The sequence below is a fragment of the Triturus cristatus genome, chromosome 3_1 (genome assembly GCF_964204655.1).
Source record: "Triturus cristatus chromosome 3_1, aTriCri1.1, whole genome shotgun sequence".
NCBI classification, from domain to species: Eukaryota; Metazoa; Chordata; class Amphibia; order Caudata; family Salamandridae; genus Triturus; species Triturus cristatus.
Window position 1 is genome coordinate 337,685,969 of NC_140583.1, and position 18,044 is coordinate 337,704,012.

Below are 18,044 nucleotides of genomic sequence, written 5' to 3' on the forward strand. Positions count from 1 at the left end.
TGGGTCCCTCAATGCCCTAAAGACCCTCCTCATGGCATTGCTGCCACAAGGGCTGGCGCTGCTGCATGCTGCTGCTACCACCCCATCCACATCGCCAGCCCCTGATGTGTCAGTGCCACACAGTGCAGAAGACATTCCACCTCCAGCCTCTGAGGTGTCACTGCCACACAGTGCTGGAGACAGAACACCACCACCCACATGTGAGGCACATGCAACAGCAGAGGATGAAGATGCGGATAAATCTGCCTTCATGGTCAGAAGGACGCAGTAGCATTCATCTCTGCCATGTGGCCTCTTCCTGCTTGGTTCTGCCCTCTGCATCATCACCTTCCACTTTCCCCTGATGCACTCTGCGACACTCACCTTGGACCTCTACATGGACTGCCATATTCTGTTTGGTCACCAATGACACAGCTATCAGACTGCGGACTGAACTCCTCCTCTTCTGATGTACCTGTCATTCCCTGAAGGACTCTGGCTGGCCCTCCACGGTCCAACAATGTAAAGTGGGGTTTGCATGGCCCTGTACTGCTCCAGCTGCAACACTCCACTGAATGTGCAATAAACATTCATATTTACACAGATGTGTTATGTGTCTATGCTCTTTCAAGTGTGGAAGTATGGATGAATGTAGGGTCAGTGATTCCCCCTTATGTCCATGTTGCTCATGTCGTGGGACTTGGGTCACAGGGTGACACATTGCCGTCTACGGTCCGGGTGGCGCCGACACTACAACAGAGACACATCCATTTGTCACTTCCTTGTCCAGCCCTGGATGGAACAACGCCCAGAGCCCCGGGGTCATTGTTCACACCCTTACCCTGGACTGGCATACACCAGGACAGCCCACTCCGCTTACACTCACAGGGGGGGACAACGCTACATGTCCCAGGTCTTCACTGTAGGGATCTGCAGCTCATAGAGTTAGTTGTCAGCATGCCACAGTGCCAGTCTCCGTGTGGCACTCATGTATGCATGAGGCCCTAGGGCCCTGCCACCTCACATTGCACAGTGCCGGGTGTGACATGATGGCATCCGCACCATGGGACTCAATCATAAAGGGTCCATGGCTAGTGGTGCACAGACTTGGTGGCACCAGATACACTACGACAGACGCAGGCACACCGCCACGGGACGGTGTCTTGCGGTGCAGTGAGATAGGGGCACCTAAAGTAATGAGCGGGCATGCAGCCTGCGATGATACGCCGTCCTGGCGGTCCGGACTGGCAAGGATTAGTTTGAGCCCTGCTGGACCGCAGTGTAGGCCTGAGCCAGCGGGCAGTGCGGGCCTCCCGCCACGTGGCGTTGCCTCGCGGTTCACAGAGTTAGTGGTACCTTTAGGGCTGAGCTGGTGTGCAGCCTGCGATGATGCCATGTGCACTGATATGGTCTCTGCCATTCCGAAATCAAGACCCAGAATCAAGTGTGTGACCTGGTGGCCCGCGGTGCGGGGCTGCATGATGTGGAGGGTGCCATGGTCGTGGGCCCTGGGATTGGAGCTCCCACCAGCACGTGGTGAGCCCTCTTGGAGGCACGCCGGTGGCGGAAGGTGAGCAGTGAGGCCTGGTTGCGGAGGGGCAGCCAGGTGGTGTTGGGGTCAGTGTGGATCTGGAAGTGCTGGTGTTCGGCAGTGCTGAGGGTGTCGTCGGTGTTGGTCGAGACTCTGAGAGTGTTCCTGTGGATGATGGCGATTCCTCCTCCTACTCCATTGGTGCGGTCCCTGCGGGTGATCTTGTAGCCTTCCGGAATGGCTATGGTGATGTCGGGTGCCGAGGAGGGGTTCAGCCAGGTCTCCATCAGGAAGGCGACGTCTGGGGAGGTGAAGTCGAGTAGGTCCCAGAGTTCAACGGCGTGTTTGCGGGCAGAGCGGGTGTTGAGAAGAATGCATCTGAGGTAGTTGGGTTCTTTCCTGGTCGGTGGGTTGGTGGACTGGATGCTGGTGAAGCTGCAGTTACGGCAGGAGAAGGGTCCTTGGGTGCGCTTCGGGGCGGCCAGGCAGCAGGTTCGTGGTCGTCCGGCTTTGAGTGTGTGGAGGGTGCTGGAGTCGTATTAGTGTCGGTTATTTCGGCGAATGTGGTGGCCAGGGGTTCTGGTGTTGGGCGCGGTCCAGGGCCGGGTGGGCGCAGACGGGCGCAGATGGGCGCAGACGGGCTTGAATTAGACGCACCGGTGGCGCTCCCGCTGCGTGGCCGCACAGCGGCTGCCATAAGAAGGGGAGGTGGGAGGGAGGAGCAGCTGGGAGGGGGGAGCGGACGAATGGGAGCAGGGGGTGGGGCCGCTGGGGACGCAGCGCCAGGAAATGGGGGTAGGGAACTTTGCGGGAGACAGAAGGAAAAATGGGCAAGGCAAAGGCAACAGGGCACAGCGATGGCACAGGTGGGGAACAAATACACCAACAATACAGTGAAATGCAACAAAAACCAAACAGTGAAAAATACCGAGAGCACGAGCGGGAGCAAGGGAGGAAAATGGGCAAGGCAAAGGCAACAGGGCACAACGATGCACAGGTGGGGAACAAAGACACCAACAATACAGTGAAATGCAACAAAACAAAACACAGTGAAAAATACCGAGAGCACAAGCGGGAGCAAGGGAGGGTCTCGAACACCTGTCAGCAGCAGCGGCAGCCGGGTTAGGGGCACGGGCACACAGGTGGTGCTGTGCGGCATGGGGAGCCACCTGCCAAAGGGTCAAGGGTCGCTCCTCTCACCACGCAGCGGCCGTCATAAGAAGGGGAGGTGGGAGGGAGGAGCAGTTGGGACGGGGGAGCGGACGAATGAAAAAACAGTGTTAATGTTCACTGCTTTGTTTAAACTGCAGCTGTTAGCATGCTCTGTGACCTGCTTTCGCTTTTTATGCTCTGGCTCTAGCATCCAACATTATGACTCAGAACTCGACACTAATATCCTATTACAGTCGAGTCGCTATGTCATTTAATTATTGCAGCTGACTAGAGACCTCAGAACTCGGCAGTAATAAGGAAACTAGATACAGGCTTTTGTACGGTAGTAGCAGACTCCCACATATTATATTGCCCTGTAGGCCAGTCCAACCCTGTTTGTATCTCTATTTATGAGCCATTCCTCCAGATACAGGAAACTGTGACGATCCAGGCCGTTGGTTATGACGACACACGGTTGCTGCAACGAGGAACCGTTGTATAGACGTATGTCTATTCGAATCTTTCGATCTGTTTTCAATTCCTCCTAGATGTTGCCCTGCATCGTTATAATTGGACATGCACTGTGAGGATTTGGCGGGTTGCCAGAACCACAGACCGCATTGTGATTCAGAAGCAGTGCAGCTCCTGCTGCCTTCCCCGGATTCATTCTGATGAGCGCATTTCAGCTGGAATGGAATATGCCTTGGTGTAAGATGCAGTAGTCATCCTGTTGTTAACTTCGTACAGCCCTCAATTGGGCTTGGTGGTGCTCATTACATCATGTCTGGACTGATGCTATTTTATTAATTAACACTTGCATGCTCATATGATAATATTAACCTTGATTTTTAAGTTTCTATCTTTGCATTTTAACGCAGCAGAAGATGCACTTGCAGGGAGAATGTTTTATGCTGTTTGGACACAACAAATCTGACCAGATCCCAATTTTTTTTTTTATTTTTTACAAAATAACATCTGGAGCAAATTACTTTCGCAAACATATTTCATTACCTGACATGCAATATGAAATAATTTTAAAAACCTTAATAAACTAATGGTATTAAAAAAATGCAGGCATGAGAGCGATTTTGGGATGCTGGCTGTATTGGTGCTCTGTGGTTTGCACATGGGCACAATGAGTGTCGAGGAGTAAAATGAGGGAATCATGGAACTATACTTCAGTTTTTATTATCACTGTACTCTGTCAATGCTCAATTAGTGGGACTGACACGTAAAGAATACATAAAGTTTCAGAGCTCTGTACTGTCGACTTCAAAGAGACCTACCATCAAACAAACATATTTTAGTGAATTTCAGGTTCATGGACAGTTTTGAGGCCAAATGACCCAACTACTAAGTCATAAAAGCCTGTGATTTCCAAAATCCCAGGCTCTGCAGCTACAAAACCACAAAGTACAGTCGACCAAAGTCAGATTAGGAGTCAGAAAAATCTTTCTGATTTGCACTTTGAACTTTGAGATTCTTTGCATTTTGGAAAGTGGAAAGGAGATGAAATACACCCACCTCATATCCTTAAAAATGGCAATGGAATATATCATGGCTGTTAGACCTGGCACATTGGCGTGGGTCTCCCTTCCATTCTTTTCGTTGTGCCTCATATGTTTTTGTTGGTGTTAGTTGCTCAGGGCACTGTGCCACTGCTGTCCAGTGCCACAGTGCAAGTGCTCCCTATTGTAAATTAATGTATAATTTGTGATTCGATGATTGGTTGGTTTGGTTTACTTGTTAGACCCTAGTACAGTGCACGAGGAGTGCCCAGGGCTTGTAAATCCAAATGCTGCTGGTGGGCTTGCAGCACTGGTTGTGCCACCCACAGAAGCAGCCTGTAAACATGTGTCTAAGGTCTGCCAATGCAGAGCCTGCGTGCAGTCTGGTACTGTCATGCTGACTGGGCAAGTGCACCCACTTACCAGTCCCTAAACCTTCCCTTTTCTTCATATCAGACACCCCTATGGTAGGCCCAAGGGCAGGGTGCATTGTAAGGATAAGGTAGGACATGCCCTGGTGTGTGGCATGTTCTAACAGTGAATTACAGCCATTTTCGTTTTTCACTATTGCAAGGCTACCTTTTCTCCATAGGCCAGAATGGGCAGTTTGGTTATTAAATCTTATAATCCTAAACTGACTCAGAGAACATGGTAGAAATTCGAATTTAGTAGCCTGAACTCCGGATGATAAAATACATCTTTTAGTGAAGTTGGTTTTAACATTCTGTGTTTGAAAATGCCACTTTTAGAAAGTAGGTTTTAGGAGACAAGGGTACCCCGATATGTGAACCTGGGGTGATAATGAAGAGTTAAGAACAATGGTTCAAGGATGGCCCAAAAGGGTCCAATAGAAAAGGTGACCCAGGCAGGGTCACTTGTTTTTTAAGATAAGTGAAACCAATTCCGTAGGGAGCAGGAGACAAAGTACGTAAAGGGTCATGTAGGTCAAAAGATAGCAGGTATTTATTTAAACAAAGTCAATTTTAGAATGCTCACAAAATAAGAAAAGCGTGGTGTGAAATAGTGATAGTAGTTTTAAAAAGACATCGCATTGACAACAATATAGTAGTTGAATTCCATAATTGATCTTTACAAGTTATAAGGAATTCATGTTGTGGGGTGGTCGACGGCGTTTCGAACCCAATTATTGGGGTTCATCTTCAGGACAGTGGTGAGCATGTATTTTGAAGTTAAACTGCCCGTAAAGTTCCTAGAGTCTCCAAAGTGGGAGGCAGGGGCTTTAAAGGTTAATTATTTGAAAACAAGCAGCTTGGCAGTACATAGATCCGCCTGGAGAATGTAATTTTCTTTAGAGGGGCGACAGGGCAGTGAATGGGAGCCTGAGGCCGAGCAGTCAGAGACGTCCTGCAGCTGTCATGAGATGAGGCACAGAATTCTACTTCATGAATTTTAATGAAGCAGGATTCTCTGTAAACCCCACCAAACTGAAACCTAACTGAAAATTAATGAGTCAGAATTTTGTGAATCCTAATGAATGCCCAAATTGTACTGCAATAGATTAGTATTTATTTATTCCTTTATTTATTTATAGAGAGTTTTATAAAGTGCAAACATGACCAGAGGGTATTACGGTGCTATACATGAAAATGTATGTAGGCACATACAAAGAATAATCGTATAATAGTTAACAGAATAATAGTTAACAGAATGATAATTGGGGCTGGTGCAGCAGTCGAGGAAGGAAATCACCAGGTCCCAGGATATGTCATTGTTACTATGTCAGATCAGAGCTTATGCTACTCCTGCGTGCTCACATCGAGTGGGTGCATTATCTTCCAATCAGGGGATATTTCACGCTCTAGTTGAAGGCCCTGGTGGAGGTGACTGTGCGGATCTCTGGCAGCAGAGAGTTCCAGATCCGGGGTGTGCTGCCAGTAAAGGAGGGCGAGTAGGATCTGTCTATCTTGAACCTGGGCGGCCTAGAGCATCCTGGGCAGTGCGAAATCACGGTCCGGTCCGAAAGGAGCTCTCATGCAAAAGTACTGACTGCTTTGTGCCCCCATCTGATTGGCACATCAGCTCCACAGTCTGAAACGTCAGCATGGACCAAAAAGGTACTCCATCAAGTTTCCTGACATCTGTATTGTGCAAATATTGACAAACGGCTTCACTTCCTGAAGAAACTAACATTGATGCAATCTCGGTTCCATGGCTCTGGGCTAAAATCAATGCCTGGCTCGGCTGCCTGCCCTTCTCTTCTTATATGCAGCCTTTTGAGCGAGGAGAGGCAGAACCTTTTCAATTAGCTTCCACTGTTAATCACGGCACGAGGCTGAACCCTTTTAGATGAATAGTCTGAGCAGCAAGCGAGAGCTGCAACCACCACTCTAGCAATCAGCATATCTTCAACTCAAACTACTTTTGCTTCAACTTTTGTGAATCAGTCTACATAAGTGAATTCGTGAGGAAAAGGATAGTGGTAAAACACGTCCTCCTATGTATGTGGTTTCCAGGCATAGAACTGTGTGGCAAGTCAATGCAATCCAGGTGCAAAGGAGGCAAATCTGACACTGCAAGTCATTTGCTGACTTTGCAACACATGCTGTAAAGAGAATTAACAATACATTAATTGTTTTTAAAGTTAATGTAAATGGATCAACTTTTGAATTAAAAGTGCTCCTCGAAGTAGGGCCAGTATAGTACAGACCCTCTGTGAATCTTGCAGTGTGAATGTCCTCTTTCGTAGTATACGTCATAAATATCACACTTCAAAGAATTCCCTTTTATTTGCTTTTAAAATATCACTGGTAATTGGCCACATTACAGATATTTTGCACTGTGTGAAAAAAAGGTTATCCACTTTGCACTATTATTCTGTCCTGTAATAACAACCGACAGCCAGACCTGCTTTCAACTATGAACTATCACCCTTATGCATCAAGCCAAAATCCAGTCGGTAAAATACCGATTCCTTATTAGCTCCCGGTATTAAGTAAAAAATACCCAATCCCAATGCATCAACCCAAAAGCAGAAATCGGTATTTAAGGAATCCTTAAATAGCGATTCTTTAAATAGGGATTCCTTAAATACCGATTCCTTAAATAGCGATTGCATTTAAGGAATCCCAAAGTGAGATTCCTTAAATGCAATGCATCAAAGTTAAAAAATTAGCGATTTCGCTAATAAGGGGAGCAAATTACCATGAAGATGAACTGCATGGTAATTTGCAAAAACTTTGAAAAATGCACTTTTGTGCATTTTTCAAAGTGTCATGTTGCGCACACACATGCCCTTAGAGCATGTGTGTGTGCAACATATGTGCACATATCATTTTCCGGGGTGCAACAGGGTGTCCTTTTGACACCCTGGCACCCTTGAAAGTGCTCCAGCTATTAGCGATTCGGTAATACCGAATCGCTAATACAGAATGGCTTTACATTCATTCCTATGGGCCTCCAAGCCCATAGGAATGAATGGGTAGGTATTCCTTATTACCGATTCGGTATTACCGATTCGGTAATAAGGAATGTTAAGGAATCGCTATTTGAATAGCGATTCCTACATGCATAGCCTTTTGCTATTCCTTATTAGCGATTCCTTATTTTTCGCTAATAAGGAATCGCAAATGCTAATGTTGATGCATATGCCCCTATGTTGACTATTTCCCTAGATCATAATACCCTCCATTGTACTCTGTTGCACTCTAAATGCAACAAGTTTACACAATCAGTTAAGTTCCTGAAGAACGTATTACAAATATATGACTGCAGAAACTATGTCAACACATTTCCATAACTCGGTCATATTTTTATATTTCATGACATGTAAATAGATTGGCCTCTGGGTCATACCTTGCTCACGATTGGAAGGCTTTGTTGTCTATGTCCCATCATAGTTTTCCTCTCAGTTTTGTGTCTTTACTGCCCAGAACCATTTCGGTCTCACCGTTTCTTGAGTGGTTGATGTACTCTTCCGCTGCTGATGCCAAACCATACATTGCAATGCATTTGAGGGACTGTTGGACTTGACCCTTTTGTCAGGTTCACCCCTGAACTTTTTGCCTTAAGCTCTGACATGGTGGTGGTGGTTTTAGGCCTCTAGGCACTTTAGCACTGTGGTCCAGTGTAAAGTGCGTGCGCTCTCTGTGTACGTGTGGTGAGATGGGCCTGCCCTCCCATTGGAATGCATGGGGGAAAAGTGTGTTCATGGTAATTCCTGGTATGAGAGGAGTGCAGGGTCGAGTTTAGTATGTATGCACTTGTGAGGGTAAATGCTGGGCAATGGTGTGTGCAGATTTATGGTGACTGGTGGAGAAATGGCACTTTTAGAAGTTAGCATTTCTGTGTGCTATGTGCCTGCCTGCCTGATGTGAATTGCATGTCTGGCTTGTGAGTGACAGGAGCTGAGGGGTGTGGGTGGCTCCAGGAGGGGCAGGGTGAGTCAGCGCTGAGCTGAATGGGACACCTGGAGTAAGAGTGGTGGGAGGGGTAATCTCCTGACTCTGAATAGGATGGTGCCTGCGCTAGTAACTGCTGGCTCCACCCCCCTGTAGTGTATATGATGGCGAGCCCCAACCTGACAAAAGAGAAGAGGAGCTTCCTAAACAAAGTGCTCCAAATCCCCCCGAAACCAGTTGCATCTGGTTCCCCAAGCCCTTCACTGCAGACAAATAAGGGAAGTAGTATAAGTAAAGGGGCTGTGATGTGATGTGTTGTTCTTGTGCTTACCTGGGCTTGGGGGGAGACACTCTGCCAGGAGGAACCGCCGTGGGACCCAGCTGCAGCTTCTTGGGGGTCCCTGCGTGCTGGCCTGCCTGGCTGTGCCCTGCTGGGGTGTCCCCAGCCCCAAGGTCATTTTGTTCCTGAACCAGCTTGCCCAAGGAACTGGGAGGGGGCATAGCGCCTTGTGAGCGCTGTATTTTCATTGCCCAGGAGGAGAGCGCTGATATTGTTGATCTGCAGCACTGGGCTGCGATGTGGGATTCCCCCAGCATTTTGAGCCCTTCCGCAGCAGAGCGTGAGCCCACCCCGCACTGCTGCTGCTGAAAGAGAGCGGGTGCCCACCCCGCATTGGTGTGGTGCTGGCTGGTGCCCACTCCGCTTGTTTGATTATTTTTTTTCATTGCGGGTGCCCACCCCGCGTTTGTGCATCACTGAACCGTGGGTGCCCACCCCGCAGTTTTGCTTATTGGATACGCGGGTGCCCACCCCGCATTGACTGTGAGGGAAGAGAGGGTGCCCATCCCACAGTTTTACACACCGGAACTGGATCCTACCCCGTATAGCCGCACTGCCGAGATTGGCAGAGGAAGTTAGGCTGCCGTGCCTGGTTGGGGGCGTGGCCTGACTCCCATTGAACCGGAAGAAGAATCCAGGCGGGAGCCCACCCCGCACTGGACTGTACTGGAAGAAGCCCGGCACCCCCAAAGAAGGAGAATCCAGGCGGGAGCCCACCCTGCCGTCGGATGTTCAGCGGGAGCCTACCCTGCAGTGAGAAGCCTCCCCAGCGACGGAGAAATCCGGAAGGGGACCAGAGCCTCACAGGCTCCATTCCAAAGTCCCCGAAGGAGACCGCCGCGATGGCAGCAGAGAGTACAAGCCGCCAGAGAGCCCAGGTGAAGAGGGCTCCACAGAGCACTGCGTGTGCAAGAAGCAGCGCCAGAGGAGACCGGAGGAGTCCCTGCAACAGCCCGGTGAGTGGGGCTCAGTCTTCCAGTGGTTGGGTGGTGTGTTGGGGCACATCGCCGGTGCCCGCCCCCTGTGCCAGTGCTAATTTATTTTGTTTTTCCAGCTGCCCCACCTGATAGCGGGCAGCTGCACCGATTGGGCCATTGTTTAGTTCCAGAGTCCCCGAACGGGACTCCTACATGCACCTTGTTGGAGCTTGCTTCTTTCCCAGCTGCCCTGCCAGAGCGCAGGTAGCTGCAACGGTTGGGGGCATGTGGTTTTAATAAGGAGAGCAAGGAGTAAGCTACCCTCCTGCCTTGCCAAAGTGCTTTGCGCACTTTGCTTTTGCTGCTTTTGCAGCCAGCCCTGACTTTGCGGGACATAGGGCATTTGAGCCCCTTTGAGAGGCCAGTTGGCCTGGGGCCAGTTTCAGTGTGTTGCACCCCCAATTGGGGCACACTGTGGGTATGCTAAGTATGGCCCTAATGTGATTCATGCTGTGCACAGGAAATGTGCTCTGTGCATCCTGATGTATGCCTCTACTGGGGTTTATGAGTATGAGGTTTATGCTAATGTTATTCATGCCTGATATGATCTAGGTTGCCTATATTTTATGTTACAGGATAATGCTGAGTACAGTATTTTGCCAGTAGTTACTGGTTGTGCGTTATCGTTATGTATGATTTACTTGTGTATTTCTGAAGGTTCTTACCGTGGCCCGATTGGCCTGGCCAGGTGTAAATAATCCCCTGTAAATACTGCCTAAGTGCCAGTTGGCACAGTGTAAATGTGTGATTATGCTTCTAATGTGTTTATGACAATACAAAGGCTATTTTTTTATATATACTTGTGTGGAGTTCCTTTTGTGGTGTGCATAGTGTATTGCTGCTGTGTATGTGTGTTGCTCAAACGCTTTACACATTGCCTCGTATTACGGTATAGGCCTGACTGCTTGTGCCAAGCTGCCAAGGGGGTGAGCAGGGTTTATCTTTGGCGTGTAACTCCCTTGTCCTGACTAGAGTGGTGGTCTCTGCCTGGCTTTGGCGCAAGCCTTAGCCAACCAGAGATCCCATTTCTAACAGGGACTAACAGGCACATGCATCATCATAGGGTTTTGCGATTCCTTAATTGCGATTATTAAGGAATCGCAATTAAGGAATAGCAAAACCCTATGCATGTAGGAATCGCTAAAGAAATAGCGATTCCCACAAATTCCTTAATTGCGAGTAGCAAATTGCGAGTCGCAATTAAGGAATGTCTTCCCATTCATTCCTATGGGCCTCCAGGCCCATAGGAATGAATTAGAGATTGCGGGAGCAATTTGCGAGTACCAGTAGGCACTCGCAAATTGCTCCCGCAATGTCGATGGTGCAAGGGTGTCAAAATGACACCCTATTGCACCCATGTATGTTCACTCTGCACAAATGTTGCATACACACATGCTCTAAGGGCATGTGTGTGGGCAACTTGAAACTTAGAAAAATGCAAATAAGTGCATTTTTCTAAGTTTTCGCAAATTACCATGAGGTCCAGCCTCATGGTAATTTGCTCATGCTAATAGCGAAATCGCTATTTTTTAAACTGTAATGCATTGCATTTAAGGAATCTCAATTAGGGATTCCTTAAATGCAATCGCTATTTAAGAAATCACAATAATTTGCGATTTCTTAAATTGCGAGTGGCAAGTTGTTTCATGCATCGCAAAAGCTATTTTTGCGATCGCAAACGGCCGATTTTTGCGATTCGCGCCGTTTGCGATCGCAAATAGCTTTGATGCATGTGCCTGTATGTTATCTCACCCTCTCTCTCCTTGCTTCCTGTCCTCCTCTTTTTACCCTCCCACAGCCCTCCATTCTAGCCTCCTTCCACCTTTGTAAAAGAAATAATATGTTTTCATAGACGGTTGCCATGGATGTGCGCACGCCTGTGGTGGACTTCTTTGAATGCACTTTGTTTTATTTTTAGAAAACCAGTTAAAAAATGGCTAACCTGGATGTGGACGCTTTCGTAGAAGCCACCTACCATAGAACACAAAAAAGTGTTTTGAGAAATGCAGTAGATATGATTGGACTTTGCTCCTCTTCAGTCCCTGCTTTTTCCAGCAATAACAGCACAGAATGACCCTATTTTCATGTTGTTACAGCTCAAGATCAAAGCGATGAAATCCTATGACATTGATGGCTTACCTTACTCTAGCTAACACCAGTATTACTGTCTGGATGGAGCGGCTCAGCAAATTACAAAGAGGACACAGCATGCACTCCTATGCATGCATGCATATCAAACTGACTTTGCACTATGTAGAAATCAGAATAGTGACATTCTGTGATGTAACTGCACTGGTGGGGGATGGGGTGGGGGCGCAGAGGACGAACATAGCGGTGAGGGCATAGCTCTGCCCCTGACCAAGTAGAGAAATCTGCAGGCTGGTGTGCCTCCTCTGGGCCACTACCCACATTGTAGCTTGTCCATGTTTAAAGTGGAACTAAATCCACAAAGAGAAGACTTCGACTGGGGCACTTACCATTTGATTGATAGGACTAACTATTGGAGGACACGGACCCCGCAGAAGCAGACAGTATGGCGAGAGGCCATGGGCAAACTTTATGATAGCTACATAGGGGTGATGAATGCATAGGTCACTTTTCTTTTGAGAATGACTTCACCCCTGACATCCACAACCATTGCCTGAATAGATTGTGGAGTTTAAATTGGTGATGGAAGGGTTGGAATCAGGAAGGCCCTGGGAGCGTAGCAAAATGGCTCAAAGTAACAAAATCGGATCTACTGGAGGGGCCATGAATAAGGGGAAGGGAGAACCATCTATGAAGGGAATAATGGCAGCCAGTAGAGCAGATAAAAACAAATAGGACCTTGGTTTACGGTCAGCCAGTGTGAGCCACAATAGGGTGGAGATGTGTGAAAACCTGCTGATCACGCAAGACAACATGCAGCAATTCATAGCAGAAATGAAATCCAAAAGAACTACCATCAGTATTGATCTAAAGTCATGGCTCCAAGAACTTCAAAGAGACATAAGAGAACTGGGCGGTGCAGTGAAGGACGTCATCTAGAGAACAATGAAAACTGCTCCAAAGAGCCATATCAGTGGGAGTGATGGATACTCACATTGGAGAAGAACCTGGATTAACTGGCACCCAAACAAAGTAGACTGCATTCATAAAGTCAGAGGAATGGGGCCGCAGAGGGACACTTCACCGAATATACTGACCAGGGTTCACTTCTTTGGGGAAAAACATTGAATCATGGCACTTGTACAGATTAAAGGGCTAGAAGGTAAAACTGTTCTAAGACTCAACAGTAGCAACACTAACAAGCATATTTAATGCAATCGATCTCGCATTTGTGAAAGTTAGAGCTATTGGCGTTGTAAATGATAATGTTATTTACTTATGGTCTGCAGTGGAGTGATTAAATAGAAAACGAGAGTTAGAGCTATTGGCATTGTAAATGTAAATATTTTTCACCTATGTGTTGTGGAGTGGATGTATGTGGTATGCAGTATAATTATGTGGATAGTAATTATGTGGTTTTTAGTGTATTGGAATTATGTGGAGAGGTATTGTGTGTTATGGAGAGCAACTATATGATATGGTATTTTGTATTGTGGAGTATTATGTAGTGAAGTGTAATTATGTTGCATGATTTTAAATTTTGTGGTGTAATGTGGAATTATTTGGTATGGATTGCATGCATGTGGTGTGCTATGTAATTGTGTTGTTGATTTATATTATGTTTTTTTTTGCTGAATTATGTGGTGTGGAATGGAAACGTGTTGAGTTGATTTGTATGGAACTATGTGGCATTGAGTGAAATTATGCTGATTGTAATTATGTGGCATGGTGTAGTGTGTGTTTGTGGAATGTTGCTATATGGGATAGATTGGTTTTATGTGGGGTAGTATTATGTGAGTGAGAGATAGGCTGGGTAAAGAAAGATGGTAGAGAGATACAAGAGGAGAGATGCAGAGAGTAAAGAGAGAGGAGGGGAAGTTACATACTCAGTGCTTCCTTGGCAGGGCCAGTCCTGTACTGACGGAGTTTACAAGTTACAGCCCAACTTTATTTTAACTCTGTTCCAAGTCCAGTGAGGAGGAGGGAAAAAAGCACTGTATGAAAAAAAGACAACACTATAGGAGAGAGACACCCGCAACTGCGTAATAGTGATTCTAGCACAGCATGATTGAGTGAAAGCAAAGCATTAATGAAAGAGATGATGGTGTAGGAGAGTGAAGGCATTCCATGAGTGGCCTTTGCAACCAATTAAACCAGCGCAGACATACTGGCATGTTTCTGCTTGTTGCCAATTTCTTTGTGGCAGAGTTTTACAAAAAAGATGTACAAGTTGTCTGTGGGTCTGCTTTTCATGACTCTCTCACGACTCCCTCCCCTTTTTTGAAACACTTTGACCCCCAATTTGTGGGTCCACTGAGTAAAACTTTCCAAAATCCAGCACTGGTAACGCCAATCCTATAGGATTCCAAGCTCCTTTGCCTCTTATTCCTCAATGTAATGTATGATATATAGTAACACAGTAGCATAGCATAGCAGATGTGAACAGTACAAGATAGCATCTAGTTATACGGCATTGTCTAGCATAGCTGTTAGAAAAGGGGTCTATAGTTGGCAGAGGTAGGTACCTTTGTCCAAAAAGGGGCCTTTGCTTCTAGTCAGGGTGAGGGGGATACACACGTTAGATAACCCCTGATCACCCCCTTGGAAGCTTGGCACAAGCAGAACAGGCGCTGTGTTGGTTTTCGCTGCGGCACAGAAAGGCGTGGAAATTCTTCTCACGCCATGGAGATGCGTCAGAAAAACAGCCGCAAGAAGAGCGATGCATCGTTTTTGTAGTTATTCAAGTTCCTTCTCTCTTCCAGCTCCCAAACAGCAGCAACTACCTCCGGAGGTCCAATACTGGCACAGGCACCTCCTGGCAGGTCAGAACTCACAGCAGCAGAGTTCAGGGGAGCTGGGGGTGAAGTCTTTGTGTCCCTGAGACTTCAGAACAGGAGGCCAGCACACACAGGCCCTTGGAGATCTCCTTCAAGCAGGGGACACAGCACACAGCAGGCCATTGGAGATCTCATTCAAACAGGGGACACAGCACACAGCACACAGCAAAGTCCTTCTCCTTTCCTTGGCAGAAACAGCAACTGCAGGCCAACCCCATACAGAACACAGCAAAGGGGCAGTACTTCTCATTCTCTCAAGCGCTTCTCCTTGGCAAAGGGTCCTCTTGAATTCCACGATGATCTAAAAGTCTGGACCCCTCTTTTTATACAGTGAATCTTTTTGTACTCTCCTGGCCCAGGGCTCTGAGCCCAGTCCAAACCAATTCTGACATACTAAACTTTACATTCTTATCCGGTTCTCAGGGGCAGTTAGGCTTATAAGATGTTATAAGTAAACTTCCTATTCCATCCTATGGGAACAGATAGCCTTACAACAGTGAAAAACGAATTGGGCAGTATTTCACTATCAGAACATGCCACACACTTCAGGGCATGTCCTACCTTTCACATACACAGCACCCTGCCCACAGGGGTACCTTGGGCCTACCTTAGGGGAGAGTAACATGTAAGAAAAGGGAAGGTTAGGGCCTGGCAAGTGGGTGCACTTGCCAGGTTGACATGGCAGTTTAGAAACTGCGCAAAGGCACTGCGGTGGCAGGCCTGAGTTACCTTTCAGAGCTACTCATGTGGGTGGCACAATCAGTGCTACAGACCCACTAGTAGCATTTGATTTACAGGCCCTGGCACACTCAGTGCACATTACTAGGGGCTTATCAGTAAATCAATGGGGTGCCGCTCGAAGGCTTGGATTGAGGCTTTGCACTTGGGGCTCCCACCGCGAGTTTGGTCGCTGACTTTGGAGGTTAAAGGACGATTTTAATTTTCCTTTTACTGCGGGACTGCGAGGACCAGGGAGCCTTGCTGCCTGTTTGATCTGCCACACCTGGTCCTCTTCCCGGCCCCTCCCCTCGCCTCTACTTTGCGCCTCGCGGCCCCCGCTTCGCGGGAGCCGCTCGAAGGTTTGGATTGAGACTTTGCACTTGGGGCTCCCACCGCGAGTTTGGTCGCTGACTTTGGAGGTTAAAGGACGATTTTAATTTTCCTTTTACTGCGGGACTGCGAGGACCAGGGCGCCTTGCTGCCTGTTTGATCTGCCACACCTGGTCCTCTTCCCGGCCCCTCCCCTCGCCTCTACTTTGCGCCTCGCGGCCCCCGCTTCGCGGGGGCCGCTCGAAGGCTTGGATTGAGACTTTGCACTTGGGGCTCCCACCGCGAGTTTGGTCACTGACTTTGGAGGTTAAAGGACGATTTTAATTTTCCTTTTACTGCGGGACTGCGGGGACCAGGGCGCCTTGCTGCCTGTTTGATCTGCCACACCTGGTCCTCTTCCCGGCCCCTCCCCTCGCCTCTACTTTGATCCTCGCGGCCCCCGCTTCGCGGGAGCCGCTCGAAGGCTTATATTGAGACTTTGCAATTGGGGCTCCCACCGCAAGTTTGGTCGCTGACTTTGGAGGTTAAAGGACAATTTTAATTTTCCTTTTACTGTGGGACTGCGAGGACCAGGGCGCCTTGCTGCCTGTTTGATCTGCCACACCTGGTCCTCTTCCCGGCCCCTCCCCTTATTATTTTTTCCCTATTTAACTCCTTTCCTTCCCCGCGTGTGCGGGACGCGTGCGGGGCGCAGTCCGGGGCGAAGCCCGGGCAAAGGGTGGACCCTCTTAGGCCCTCAGAGGCCGAGTGAGGCCGGGCTGGGCCCGTTGATTAACCTGTTAGCTCCTTGCCTGTGCCCTCTGTCGTGCACACCCGGGTTACACTGCTACCATGACCCACAGCTCTACTAAAGTCGTACATGAACTGTCGGGGGTTATACCAGCTGGTCCGTTAGATTTCTACTTTAAACGTGTGTTACCCGATGAGGATAAGGATAGCACCCTGGCCAAACGCAGAACTGAGCGTCGTCGCTCTGTTGAATTTCTAAAGCTCAGGGCTCCCGAAGGCCCCATTTCCCAGGTTCCTCCCTGTGCTGTTGTTAGCTCTAATGATGTGGGCGACCCTTCTACTCAGATGAGCGATCTTTTCCCGCTAAGGGAATGTGCCCCTATACCCATTGTTTCCATGGTGCAGGATATCTGAGAAAAACCCGCCCCTAGTTCTTCTAGCATACCTGATGCTGTAATTAAATCCATCCCACCACCTGGTAAACTGGCTAAGAAGCTTAGTAAGTCTTACAAAGTAGTTAAGACTTATGGCCCGCGACCGAGCAAGAGAAGACGTAAGAAAGGGGGAGTCTCAGTCAAATACAAGACGAGCCATTCTGACTTTGGGAAGTATTCACTGAAGGTAGTAAATTCAGTAAAAGGGAAAATAGATGAAGCGATTTCTATGCCTAAATCGCCCCTTCCAGCTTCAATAGGCCTTAATGTGCCATGTCTCACCCCTGCCGAATCATTATTATTAGCTACCCCTTCTGTTGCACATCATGATGCTTGGGGCCTTTTGATCAAGTCTCTTATCACACCCATCATTGAAAGCTTACTAAGAGTCGAGAAAAGACTTGCGGATTTAGAATCCGCTATAAGTAGGAAAGCTGAACCGATTATAGGACAGGGGAAGGTGGTTGTTCCCACTGGCTCAGAGCCTATAATTGAGGTATCTAATTCCAACTCCCATTCCACCAAGGTTATAGCCCAGCCATCTAACCAGTTAGTTCCTATCCATCACAGGTCATTGCCTCCCACGAGAGGGAATATTCAGGGTGTGACTATATCTAACGATCCAGAGGGGGGACGAGTAAATGCTTACAAAGTGTCCACGCGGGATGAGAGGGAAAGTTCCAGTATTAGTAAGTCCTTAACAAACAATGTGCCGCAAGTTGATTTTCCTCCTGAAGCCGTGCCCTTGGTGGTTGTTTTGACGGGGGTTCCGCCTCTGGTGAACAACAAAAGAGAAGGGTATATCCAGCTGAAAAATAAAATCATGCATTGGCTCAGTATTTATAGACCAATAGAGGAGACCATTAATGGGGAGATATTACATGTTAGGCGCCTCCCTTGGCTGGGGGGCAGCAGTAAAAACATTGAGGGAGACATAGTTGTGGTAAATTTTAGAGACCCACGAGCAGTTGACCATATTCTGGATTGGCCCCCCCGGAAATGGTAACAACGGCATTACTCCACGCGCACTAACATATTTTTATCCTAGATCCTTGGTGTTC